Here is a 13,116-nt window from a genome sequence, read left to right as displayed (position 1 = left end):
TATGCAAGTCTATGGGCATTTTGCTTCCCCAGCTTTGCCTGGCCCATTGGTTATTCACGATGTGGAACTGCACATGAATGGGGGCATGCACGCAGTTCCACACACGAGATCAAATCTACAATATAGGACAACTATGACCAAAGGCTGTAATTATACATACAACCAACACATGTCACTCTCCACTTTCACTGTTTCTACTTTCTCCCTATGCTTCCCCTCGTCCCCCTATTGTGCTGTCCCTCCTCCCCACCCCTTGCACTGTCACTCCTTCCCCCTTGCACTGTTCTTCCTCTTCCTTGCACTCTCCTTCCTCCAAACCTGCATTGTCCCTCCTCCTCAACCCTTGTGCTGTTTCTCCTTCCCCCTGTACTGTCACTCCTTCCCCTTTGCACTGTCCCTCCTCTCCCCCTTACACTTTCCCTCCTTCCTTCCGTATGCTGTTGCTCCTCCCCTCTTGTGCTGGTCGCTCCTCTCCTGATGTGCTGTCACTCCTCCCACCTTGTGCTTTCTCTCATTCCCCCCTTGCATTGTCACTTTTTCCCCCTCTAGTGCTGTTGCTCGACCCACCTTTGCCCTGACATTCCACCCATCATTGTGAAGTTGTTTATCCCCCTTGTGCTGTGCTTCTGCCCCCATTTACCCTGCCACTCCTTCCCCCCATTTGCGCTGTCACTCCTTCATTCAAATGTTGTACAACGCTCATGTGTACTGTTGCTGGACTACCTTTCACCTTATGGATTTTTGTATTCTTCCTTGTGATCTTCTGATGCCATTTATTTTGTATTCCTCTACACACAGTACCTCTGTCTCCCCCCGCACCCCCACCCCTGATTTGCCCTTCATTCCCTTCCATGCTACCATCCTCTCTGGGCTTTCATTTCTCATTCCTTTCCTCCATGCTAAATGTTAAATGCTATAAACAACTACAAATGTCAAAACAATTGGGTTTGCTAATGCTTGTTTTACTGGGAATCTGTGTTATGGGAAGCATGATGTGTTATTACGTGGCTAGATTACCATGTTGGTGCAGCCAGTCTGGCTATTTATTAATGTGACATGACATTTCTACTGGACATTATGATAAAGAAAGCATGATGTGTTATTACGTGACTAGATTACCATGTTGGTGCAGCCAGTCTGGCTATTTATTACTGTGACATGCCATTTCTACTGGACATTATGATAAAGAAAGCATGATGTGTTATTACATGGCTAGACTGGCATATTGGTGCAGCCATTTGCAACATGTTTTCATATTGTGGCGCTGGCATTTTTAATGGCAAAGCCAACAGGAGTATGTTCTTATTTCGGAATACTGCCCTATATTGCCAGAACCAGCATGGACATGTTTTCCTATAGTATCATTACAGATGTTATGCGCAAAGCAAACATGAATATGTTGATGTATGTGAATACTGGCATATATACATGTATGGACACAACTGGGGAAGAACCCCCACAACCCTCCGCTTGATTTGTTCAGGGTCCCTCCCAAAGCTCGCACTGCTGGTGACGCACATCTGCTTTTTTTCATGAGTTAGCCTACAAATCCAATTGCAAACTGTCTGCCTTTTCAACCAATTTTCCACTTAAAGTGTGCTGTAAAATGAACCATTTTCACCAATTTTTGAAAAAGATTTCTCGGGGGAAGAACCCGCAAGACCCTCCCTTTGATTGGTTCAGGGTCCCTCCCAAAGCTCAGCACCTCCTGCATGTTTTTAGGAAGTATTTACGCGCCTCCAATGAAAATATTCATCAGCCACCATCGAGTATAGCACTGCCTTTATGGCACTCTCAAGCAAGGAAATGCAGGCATAGTGTTATTTAACAGCTATACAGTGCCTGGGGAGAGTTGCCAATGACACCACAAATGGTCATCTGTTAAACCTGCACAAATATCCAGTGCGCTGAAATCGTGGTGCACCTGAGCAATTCAAATTGACATGAAGTTGGGCCATGAGCATTATGATGTCAGCGCAATGGGTATTTGTGCAAGTACATCAGTCCAAATGTATTTCAAAATGTGCTTAAAGTTGGGTCAGTGTTCTATATATAAAATAAATCAAATAAAATAAATCGCACTGGCATCAATTACTCTGTAAAGCCCTTTCCAAAGCTAGATTCATGCTCAATAAATAAATGCAAACATTTAAATTAAAATGAATGCTGGCAGAAGAGCTTTGAAATCATACCAATGGTAAAAGGGGCTATACAAATGCCCAATGACAGAACATTCAGCGTGGACCTTTCATAATTACAGGAGTATAATGGTCCCATTTATTTTATGGTCTCTATGGTTTTATTAAACTTTTACACAAAGCAGACAAAAGATATTTATCAACATATTACATAGATAGCATATTATTTTGTCCTCTTTTTCACTTCCTCTTCGTCCATTATAATCCATAAATCAAGTTAATCCATCAATTAAGACCCATGTTCATGATATAAACCATGTTCTCATGGAATCCCGCGACTAGCTCACTGGACTAAGCTCCTGCTTGGTGTAATAGAATGGCCTGATACACAGGTTGGAATCCTGCCTCAGGCCTTTAAAAGAATGGATATGTATATATACACACATAACAATGTTAAACATTTCCCAGTGGGCGGGAAAGAATTCATTTCTATTTCAGAGTTAATAATAAAGTTGAGAGTTCAGAATCAAGTCCATGGGGGGAGAATTCATTCTGAAATGAAATTGCCAGGGGAGAGTCGTGCAGGGGCGAATGTATTTCGTGACATGGACTCTGTGCTTTTGCTTTGCTGGCCCCTGCCCTGCCTGAGCATTAATCATAGAAGCCATGATAATTTAATTTAAAAGAAAAAATATCAAAAGGAATAGTCCCCGCTTGCGCAGTCACCCCTATTCTGCACTGCCGTGCTGCAGGGTGAGCCGAGCGATCAGAGCCAGTAACTCATTCGAGGCAGGAATGCCAAGGCGCAGGCACTACAGCAGATATAGCCTTTTGCCTGCAATGTCTCTTTCCCAAATCTGGGGCAGGGGCAGAGAAATAGCACATCACCTGCTGGACAGCATTCAATTTATCCTCAAGCAACAAACCAAACGCGGGCCCTGAAGTGTGCTGTGCTGAGGGCTCTAAAATAATGGTCAACCAGGGACTGAGGAGAAACCACCAGTCATTCACCTTACAGCACAGGAAGGAAAATAAACAAAATGGAGCAAAGAAATCCTCCCTGGCCTGTGCAGCCATTTGTACGGTGGCTCAAGTGAAAAAGGAAACGGAATATAAAGACTTGAATTGCTGTACGTACACCATTGACCATATAAAAAAGCAGCCCCTCAGGGCATTCATATGTGATATATAGGTCCCTATCTTCTATGTCCATAAGAACACCCAGGTGAGCACCGATCTATTTCCAGCGGGTTATATATCATGTGTAGGTTATAGTGAGACCCTCACTAGTTTCCAACTTGAAGTGAAGCACAGAGGATAGACCAAAGTGCGTGCCCGCTACTCATCAGTCTGCTTCATGCCTGGAAACATCATGCAGCCCTAGCATAGATCACAAAGAAGATTCGTGAAGGAGGAAATACGCTGTCCCAGCCCACCTCTGCCTTCCACTGCCTGCGGCAGCCATCAGCAACGCAGTAGCAGATATTGGCATACAGGCATATAAGCCTGCTTTTTATTTTCCTAGCAACATTTTGATTTTGCGCAGCCATCATGTTTATTTTCACTTTTAGAGTTTTTGTGGTATTTTATAATTGCGTTCTTAAAGTCTATTTGGTACTCTGCCGCTGCTGTTAGAAAAGAGTGACTTTGAGTTTAGAGAAGAATCAGAATTCTGTGGAAGCATTTCCGAGGAAATGAAAGTGGTTGGTTGGCAAAAGTGATATTAAGCATGTACTAGTTAGCACCAAAAAAGGAAACCATTACCAAAACCTTAAAAGAGGGAATTTGATTGTCCACCATAAAAGACTATGCTTGCAGACTGTAATGAATGATAGTTGCGCACACTGTTCAGCAATCACTTAGAGTTATGCTGATATTTTCAGATGCAAATTTGAGAAGGATTGTTGGACTCTATTTAAGAACGATTACCTATTTACCTCTGCACAACTATTAATGAGGCTGTTCAATTTAAGAGAGTTATTTAACAACTGCATGTTATGCTAAAATGTGTTACTAATTGATTTTCATGGTATTTATTCCACAGTGGTGAATTTCATTTGTTCACTTATTTATTCATTTGCTTATTTATTCATTTTTATAAAAAGTCCACCCAGAGAGGTGTTTGAAATACATATTATGTGAGGAACTGTTATTAAAGATTTTTAAGACTGGGCACTTGTAGTTGGACAGTTCTCTAATCTTTCTCTACCAGAGATAAATCTGGACATATGCCCAATACTCACTTGCGGCAGAGGCACTATACCCACTCAGGTATGGACAGGTGGTACAGCTTCATCTTCATTGGAAGACCCTTCACGTAAAATAAAAAAATGTGAATCACTCCTTAGGAGAGAAGTCAACAGAAAACTGAATGCAGTAACACGTAGTTGGTACTATAAGCCACAACGTATTCCCAGGGGTTTACGAATTCCACAGACACATACCCTTTGCAAAGAAAATAAAGATTGTGTACCCAAATGAAAAAAGATCTTAAATAAATGTTCATTAGATCTCATTTTGTTGATGATCCAAGAATTACCCACACAAGTAGGTACTTCAAAGGGAACTTATAGAAATATCAGGTAGAAAAGGTTTTTTAAAATCTTTGAAGACATCAACAACAAGCTAGATTCATATAAGAAAGAACTAGAGCAAAAGAAAATACACACATTTCGTAGAGATACATATGAGTACCTACATGACGAAGTGCACACTTGGGCCGACATATATCAGACGTACACTAGTTCCGGACCCACAACAGTTCTTCTGACTTGTCTGCATCAGAGAATGAAAATATTGACTCACAGCTAAGGGAAACAACAGGGGATTCACCTGACACACCAAGTGGACCAATAAGAGTGCCATGAATAAAACCCAACCCCTTGGGTCCGGTTTTTTAGACAGAAGCACAAGACCACAATATTGGGGCATTGGGTAGAGGAAATCCCAGAAATCCTTGCATGCAGACAAGATTTCAGCAGAAGAGAATTTAGCTATGCATATTTCTGATGGAGTGTTGAGTCCAAAAGAGATTAAAACTTTACAAAAAGGTCTTAATTGAGTCCCTACATATACTAACAGTAAGTGTGGTACCAAAGTAGATTTGTTTAGATTTAGATTTAGATTTACAAGTAAGTTACACAGAGTTACAAGTTACAAGTAAGTACGCAGCTTTTTGCTCAGCTGGGATATTCTGAGGATATGGAAGGTGACATGCAATACATTTAATTTAAACCTAAACGTGATTTCATTCCTTCAGTTCATAACAGTACCATCAACATGTTCCATAGATTAGTTTCTGAGGATATCAACCACATATAATATAAGAGACCTGCACACAACAGTTTCAACAGTGGTGGAATGTCCCTTGTCAAATCTTCATATTCTGATCAGACTATTACCATACGCCCACTGACAAAGGGGGTGCTTTAGTGATTCAAAACAGCAGTGATTATGAAAAAGAATGTCAGAGACAACTTAGTGACAACAATAAATACCAAGAGTTGCCTTCAGACCCGACATATAGTATACAACATGATCTGGATGTTATCCTCAAAGAGGCAGAGGAAAGAGATTGGATAAACAACAAAACGAGTTGTTTTTTGTTTAACATCACCCAAGAATTCCAAACTTTTACCTATTACCACAGATACACAAGGATTTGTCTATTCCACCAGGAAGACCTATAGTAGTGGCAGTAGATGGGATGTTACAACCTTTGGTCAAATATAAAGACTTTTTTCTAAAGCATATTATTCAAAACACCACCATGTATATTTATTAAAGACACTACCCCCTTTCTTAAGAAGCTGAAAGAGATTGTAATCCAAGATTCTGATATGCTTTTCACTATAGAAGTTAAGAGCCTTTATACCACAATACCTCATTCTTTAGTAACTGAGGCGATTGAGTGGTTACTACTGCAACAAGGAGAGCTTGGTGCATCTAAAGAATTCATCACACTTTTACTGATGTTAATATCACCCAATTCTTAGTTTAAGTTTAAAGATCAATTTTATTGACAAACTTCAGGCACCTCTATGGATGCCACGATGCTCTGTCTTATGAATATGGATTTATGTACACATTTGAGACAGACCACATTCTATCTCACCTGGTTTGGCACAAATGTATTCTGTATTGGGGCATATATATTGATTATGTTTTTGGCATTTGGAGAGGCATGAAAGATACACTTACCAGCTTTTTTGGATATTTGAATCAGATTGATGAGCGTATTCAGTTCACTGGCCCAATAGGTGATCCCGGTATTCACTTATTCGATGTGCATATTTCTTACTAATGTCTTCAGGAAGGTGACAGACAGAAGCAACTTACGACACAGGATGCATTTTCATCCCCAGACTACTTTAAAAGGTTTACCCTTCAGACAACTCTTGAGAGTTAAACACAGAGTGAGTGATCTCAATGAAAGTAGAGAACAGTTGGGGAAAGTTCTAGAGAGATTTTCAGCACAAGGTTTTTCCAAAGAGGAACCTGGTAAAGGTATGACCCATACCCTTGACAAAAGTAGAGAACAGTTACTTGAACCCACACCCAAAAGGTTTTGTTTCTAAATTCAGCAAACAGAGCAAAACAATTAAGAAATCCATTATCAAACATTGGGAAGTTTTGAGGAAAGACATCAAACTTGGGGCCTTGTTTAAGGATTATCTGGTCTTTGCTTATCGGTGGAGCCATAAACTGAGTGATTAACTTATGGGGATAGACAGAAGAGTACTAGTTTCAAACAACCTTCAAGCATGCTTTCATGATTTGTGTTAACTGTAACAGTGTAACCAAGAAAAATGTTGTTTTCCATGGAAGAACAGGCAAGGTTTTTTTTTAAGTGTTCTCAATTTATGCTACAATGAATGTATTATACAGCATTAGATGCCCATGTGGCATCTATTACGTCAGTTACATCACATGGAAGGGAAACAAATAAAAAAATGGAATCAGGATTGTTCCAATGTTCGCACCCACACTCCAAGATCTGTCGTTGCATGTCATTTCCAAGAAGCAAGACACAATATTGCACAGATGAGGTTTAAAATACTGGATAGATTTGAAGAGAACAACTGTAATATGGACATTGAACGGGCGCTGCGACAAAAAGAGACACTTTGGATTGATCTTTTGGACTCATTGAAACCCCATGGGATGAATGAAGACCAAGAATGTCTACACTGACGAACCTTTGTGAAGATTTTGGATTAGTTGGATATCTATGTAACAGAATTGGAATGGTACACCATTCCAGGGTGCGACTTCATTACTGAGTCTGTCTGCACAGTCATTGGGGTACAGGCGGATTTGAGTACTACCGCTATTAACAGAATCTAACCATTAGTCTGAAATTTCTTTATAAAAACATTGTTGATGGTTCAATACTTTTTCTTTCAGGCACACATGGTTCACTGCCTACCGTGTAATGAGGCCCTATATCACAAATTCTTTTCTACTAGGTTTGGGACTGGTGCCTAAATATTGTTTAGTTGTTTGACTTACTGAATTGGGCTTCTTGTGCACAGGGAATTGGATTTACCTTACATTCTTCATTTATGTACTGCTATGAATCCCCACAGCAGTTTTTTTGCAGATTTCGTTTTAATGTATACATTGTGAATAGATTTGCTCTGTTGACATGTAGAGAGACACCATTGATAACGTTGCCGTACATATCTTCATTCTAGATGTGAACATTGTGAATGAACGATCTGCTTTGTAGGTATGTAGAGACACGTACTGATAACGTTACCGCACATAACAGTCTCTATGTTAACTGCCGTGTTTTTGTAACATTATTTAAAGGCTCCAGGGTATATGGTTAACTGACTGAATTTTCCAGATTTATTTAGGCATGGTTCAGAATTCACAGAACAGACATGGTTCTCATCACAGCTTTATATATTATAATCATCGTCTTTGGCGACAATTTCTAGAGATTGATGAATTTACCATTGATAGCGTTAGTACAGCATTATTCGTGACGTTAGCACGTTTTAACCATGGACCCGCTTTTTGGGTTAAGCATGTATTCAAAGAGCACTTTCCTTGATATCCCCAGCTGATCCCTTGCTACTTTCATAAATATATATTGGTAACGTCACGACCGAGAACGTACATGATTCTGTGCAGAAGAGTCCATGACATTACTACATTCAGACCACAACCTGTTTTGGGGCCATACGTGTATTCATAGAGATTTTCCTGCACTCCCGTGCTGATTCGCTGCTGCTTTCAGAACTGCATTGGTAACGTTATGCCAGAGAACGTTGCCACGGCACTATCCGTGACGTCATGACGCCTCTCATCACAGACTCCTTTTCGTGTGGGAGATTTATTTGAAGATCTTTTTTTGCTCTGTGGAGCTGTGCTGTAAAGATCCACCGCAGCCCTCGCTGCTGGTCATTGCATAACTCTTGGTACGTGCTCTAGCTTTCAGGCTCATGTTGATTTCAATCAGAAGAGTCTAGTTCAGTTACTTGTTGGTATTTATTTTTTATTTTTTTTACATAGGAGTCAGTTTCGAGATCTGACCATATTCATTGATAAGGTAGCTTGTTTTCATGACATTAATTTTTCACAGATGTGACACCTTTGCCTGGAATGACCTTTGGATTCAGGGTTGCACAGGGAAATTTGTTTTTGTAATTTTTTTTTAATGGGTTTTCATGTACATTATATAGTGATTTGTCTAGAGAGAAATGGAATTGAACTTGATATTGGTAAACTATGTATCTCAGTTTGGTGATATTTTCTTGCATTCATCTTTACACAGTCTTGGAAGTTTGGCCTTCTATGCATATCATTCTGGCTTTACGGAGACGGACGGGTACATTTTTGTTTCCACAATACTTTGGATATTGTAAGTATTTCATTTGGAATTCCGATATTCTTATCCAACTTGGTTTTCTTTCCTTTTTCCCCTTTTTTACTGTTTGGCTCTGTTTTCTGTATATATTATATGATATGATATGACATTTATAACGCACCTGTGCAGAAGTGATTCTAGGCGCAAAAAGACAAGAGGGGGAACAGAGAGAGGTCAAAACAACAATCTTACTAGGCCCTCTGCCATTGCAGGCCACGGGGAGGGGATGTGGAGAAGTGCAGGTAATCAAAGAGTGTAGCCAGCTGCTGTCTCTGTGCAGGTAAAGGAAAGTGCAGCCAATGGCTGGCTCTTAAGTGCAGAGAGAGGGGACTGCAGGGTTACAGATACAGACCACAAGTGCTGTGGGAGACAGGGGGCATTGCAAAGTAGGTGCATCTGTATAGGCGAGGACCTGGGCCCAAGTTCAGAGGGTGGCCTGGTGACCAGTGCGTGAACCAGATGGGTCATCAGCATGGGAGAGGAAAAGAGAAAGTGAAGGTGGAGAGGAAGGTCTAGAGTTGCTTCCGGAACCGGAGGTAGTTCTGCTCAAGTTTGAGTCAGGAAGGCTGTTCCAAAGGGATTCCACAGCCGAAGAAAGAGATCTGCTGCCCCCAGCTCTCTGCTTGGAAAATCGACTGACCCTCAGAGAGTTGGAGGTGGATGAGCAGAGAGCTTGAGAAGGGAGGTGTTTAGGAAGAGAGTGTCAGAGGTAGAGCAGTCCCAGTCCCCAGAAAGCCTTGTGGATGATGCAAAGGGCCTTGAACTTGATCATTGCCGCCACTGGGAGCCAGTGAATTGATTTAAGTGCTGGAGAGATAAGATCCCTGGGCTTGAGGACAAGGACAAGTCTTGCAGTCCCCGTTCTGGATAAGTTGTAGAGAACGGAGAGAGTAGAGGCAGGAAGATTTAGAAAGAGGCTGTTGCAGTAGTCCAGCCTAGAGAGGACTAGAGCTCTGCAGACCGTGAGCTTCTGGGGGAAAGAGAGGAAAGCAAGAATACCTCTGAGGAGGTGCAGCTGATAAATACTTAGAGGCTTCAGAGATTTTAGGAGAGAAGGAGAGGGCAGAGTTGAAGATGACCTCAAGGTTCTTAGCCTTACAGGTGGGAGAAGGAAGAGGACCCAGAGTGGGCGGCCAGGGAGAGAGAGGAAATGAAGGAGCTGGGGTTCCAATGAGGAGGATCTCAGTCTTACTGGCATTAAGGCAGAGATCATTGGGGGCACACCACTCCTGGATTGCGGACAGACAGTCAGGAATGAGAGATGGAGTAGAGGTGCCTGAGGGCAGCCTGAAAGAGAGCTGGGTGTCATCTGCATAACACTGAAAGTTGGAGCAGAGAGTAGGAATGCAGTGGGCAAGAGGAGCCAGATATTGGTTGAACAGCCAGGGAGAAAGGTTAGACCCTCGGGGCACATCACAAGTAGAGAGAGAGACATAGAAGAGAGGAAGGTACCCAACTGGACCTGGGAGGGTCAATCAATGGGAAAGGAGGTCAGCCAGGCCAGAGGCTGATCGATGATACCCAGGTTATCACGGATGCGGTTGAACATGATGGTATGGTTGACCGTATCAAAAGCAGTAGAAAAATCGAGGAGAATGAGGGGAGAAGGAAGGTTAAAATCAAGGTTAGAGAGCAGATCTTCACTGATGCTCAGGAAAGCAGTTTCCATGGTGGTCGTGGAGACAACCAACAGATTCAGTGTGAAGATTGAGCTGGGAGATGGCCAGCTTTTCCCAGAGTTTGCCCAGGAAAGGAGTGATGGAGATCGACGATAGTTAGCAAGAGAGAAAGGATCGGCAAAAGGTTTCTTAAGGAGGGGGTGTACAAGGGAGTGCTTAAGGGGGCAGGGGAAAGTTCCAATGGCAAAAGAGTGATTGCAGAAATCAGCCAGGGCAGGAGCAAGGGTGTTGATGTGGTCCTTGATGGTTTTGGAAGAACATGGAAGGACCTGTTTTGATGAGACTTTTATAGATCTGACCTGTCTAGGAATGTTGTCATGGGTGAACAAGGGGAAGGAAGAGAATGGAGGAGTAGAGGAGGCCATGGGCAGGCCAGGAGTGGAGGAGGAGGAGGAGGAGGAAGAGGAAAAGGAAGAGGAAGAGAGGGTGGATAGGATGTCCTGAGTTTGTGTGCTGAAATGAGAAGCCAAGGCCGTATAAATGGCCTGGGAGGGAACAGGAAAGGTGGAGACCGCAGCAGTGTTGGCCAGCTCCCTGCAGATTTTAAAGAGTTCGGGCGAGTTGTTCGATGCTGCAGAGACATAGGATTGGATGTGTGTCCTCTTCTTGATGAGCACAGAGAGTCTGTACTGCCTTTGGAGCAAGTGGAAGGCCAGTTTGTCAGAGGGTGTGCCTGTATCCCTCCACTTCCTCTCAGCCACCCTGCACTTGCGTTTGAGGGTGGGAAGGTCGGAGTCATACCAAGAGTTGCACTTGGCTTTGGGCTTCAAGTGGATCCCATGACAGGGGCAAGTACATTAAGAGTGTCAGAGATAGAAAGACGGAGGTTAGAAAGGGCTGTGTCAGGATGTGAGTCAGCCAAAGGTGCAGAAGGAGGAGAGAAAGTGGCTGCGAAAGCCTCAACTGACACACGCTTCATGGATCGGATGACCGAGAAGGTAGGTGGCAGTGCTGTGGTCAGCTTGGTTTGTATTCATGGTTTGCATATGGTTTGTATTTAGAGATGTTGTCCCTGAAAAAGTACTTTCAAGTCCGGAACACATTGAACAAGACCCGGTTTATCCGTGTTTATCTTGTGTATCCACTTTCGTCTTCACCCTTTCTTCTTTCATCGTAGCCCGCCTACCCTGTTTCGTGTCTTATTGATACATTCTTTGTTCTGGCTCTTCCCCGTGCTAATTAACTTTGTTTACATTCGACGTCATGCCAGTTACGTCATCGACCCGCGACACTGCAGATGTCACTTCCATGACGTACACAGCGTTCTTATATTTTGACTCGCTCCACCAGCGGTTGTTACTGGGACTTCCCGTTTGATTGTTGCAGCTCGATTTGACGAGTAAGTACATCTCCCTTCATTCTGTGCTTTTGAATCAATTTGTGATCCTGTTCCCAGGGCCATGTGTATAGTGTGCCGTTTTTCCTTGTTTCATGGATAACAGTATTTTAATTGGTTTGTGGTCTCCGATTCTTCAGGTTATATATTATTCGCCATTGTGGCTTGATACTCACCTTGCTGGTAGAACATCCTTGATTGTTCTTATCCACAGAGCCGTCAAACATACGGCCTGCTATTAGGTATGTGCAGTACTTTTGCATTTTTCACCTGGCATTTCACCCACTTTATTTATGCTACTAGTGCCAACTTAGGTTATTTATCTCTATTGATTCAGGAGCTCTTTATTTGAATTTCAAGTGCGGTAAGGATCTTCATTGTTTTGACATTTTTCTTATCTTTACATGCACACCACCATTTTGATTAGCACCCTTGCATGTTACTTTTCTTCATATCCTTCCTGATATCTGCACGTCATATGGCATTCATATGCCTTTGTTTAATTTGCCCTGAGCCAACCTGGCACTTTAGTTAATTTTTACTATGCATTCTGGCTTCCCTGAATATCACTTTACTGGTGTCTGGTGCTTTGACAGTCGGTTTGGAGGTTAACGGTTGCCTTGACATCATTGGGCGATACTCCTGTTTACCATTCACTGGATGCTTAACCCACCATCACCGATACTACTATTCCACGTGAATTGATCTACTATTCCAGACCTATATACTTCAATATGATGCTCATGCCTAACTTTATTTCATTTTTACAAATTGTATTTGTCTCCCGATAATTTCCCATGCTGCGTCTTGTCCCTCCCTCCCAACTGGACATGTGGTATGTGTTATATTATTTATTATGTATATTCTTTGTACTTGCCCACACTTTTTCTGGGCTGTTACGTTTATTGGCATATCTCTTACTTATTTCTTATTATTTAATTATGCAACGCAACTGATACACTGTGTCTTGTGTTTACCTTAACATCCATGTGATATAATGTGTTGGGTATTTCATTTTATCATTTATTGTCTGCTCGCATTTATTTATATGCCTTGCTACTGTGTGTATTTTCAATCCTGTACCTC

Source organism: Ambystoma mexicanum, chromosome 1p, assembly GCF_040938575.1.
Source record: "Ambystoma mexicanum isolate Mex_15411 chromosome 1p, UKY_AmexF1_1, whole genome shotgun sequence".
Taxonomy (NCBI): domain Eukaryota; kingdom Metazoa; phylum Chordata; class Amphibia; order Caudata; family Ambystomatidae; genus Ambystoma; species Ambystoma mexicanum.
The sequence above is the reverse complement of the archived record's forward strand: the minus strand, read 5'-3'. Positions refer to the sequence as shown.